At 45.3% G+C, this 1,117-nt stretch overlaps 1 pseudogene; it reads right to left on the bottom strand.

The window, feature by feature from the left end:
- Positions 1-233: 233 nt before the first annotated feature.
- LOC131403693 (methyl-CpG-binding domain protein 3-like 1) lies at positions 234-840 on the bottom strand (annotated as a pseudogene).
- Between the last annotated feature and the right edge of the window lie 277 nt (positions 841-1,117).

Genomic DNA, 1,117 nt, shown 5'->3' with positions numbered 1-1,117 from the left:
TGCATAACACTCAGGAAAGGAAAATGAGAGAACAAAATGAGAAAGAAAGAAATCCTTTCTCTCCTCACCTGAAACCCAATCTCTCACCTCAGAAGGTTCACTGTCTGTATCTTCTCTGTCATGCAAAGGAATCAAAGAAAAGAAAACTATTGGTATATATTAAAGTTTCAAGAGCTTAAAGCAAGAAGACATCAGGACCCCTGCAGAGGCATTAACTTAGAATGAGCTCCATGTCATCTGCACCGTTTTGTCTTTTCTTCATCATGTTTGTCGGGACATCCTTCTTGGCCCCTCAATCTCCCTGCCTCACTAGCAAGTCTGTCTGCATGAATGCTACCGCCAGGCTCTCTCTTGCTGTCTTCACTTTCTCTTCCTGTTTCCTGATATCCTCCTCAGTCACCAGAAATTGTTTGCAAAGGAGTTGTGGGATGTACAGAGCAGCTCCTGGGATCGTCTTTGCTGAATCTCAAGACCAGGCAGGGGTGGGCATGGTACTGGAGTTCAGACCACCTGCGAGCACACATGACAGGGATGCACCTGTGCAACTAAGTGCAAGATTCAGCAGGGCTTTGGCAAGGTCCAAAGGACTTAACAGTTCTCCTGCACTCTGCAGGCCTAGAGACCTTGCAGTCTCTTCTGCCAGCAGAGTTGTTGGGGCTGCTCCAAGGTTTCCTCCCTTTGATGGCATCTGACCTCATTGCCAGGATAGGATAAGATTCTAGTAACTGGCCTCTTGAATATGTAACTGGACATCCTCAAAGGGATGGAGATGCTCAAACCAGGCTTTGGGTTGGATTGGTTTCCACAATTATGTCGCTTCCTCTGTGATGATTTGACCATCATACTTCTTTTCTTCTTACCCTATAAAAATAAATTGTGACTGTGGATAAGAGTGATAAATGAAGCCTGCCTTCCCAGGACAATTATGTCAGATGCCTTGTACTTCTACCCTCCCTCTCTCCCTGTGGGGATTAATCTCAACCTGAGTCCTGGGACATCATCAACGAGATTTGGGTCAAGAAGAGAAAGCTCGAGGTCAAAACTCAGGACTACTGCATGTCGTTTCTTCTCCCCCATGTTGTTAGACACTTATGAGTATGATTTTATTCTCATTTTG

This window comes from Diceros bicornis, unplaced genomic scaffold (genome assembly GCF_020826845.1).
Source record: "Diceros bicornis minor isolate mBicDic1 unplaced genomic scaffold, mDicBic1.mat.cur scaffold_78_ctg1, whole genome shotgun sequence".
NCBI classification, from domain to species: domain Eukaryota; kingdom Metazoa; phylum Chordata; class Mammalia; order Perissodactyla; family Rhinocerotidae; genus Diceros; species Diceros bicornis.
The sequence above is the reverse complement of the archived record's forward strand: the minus strand, read 5'-3'. Positions and strand labels throughout refer to the sequence as shown.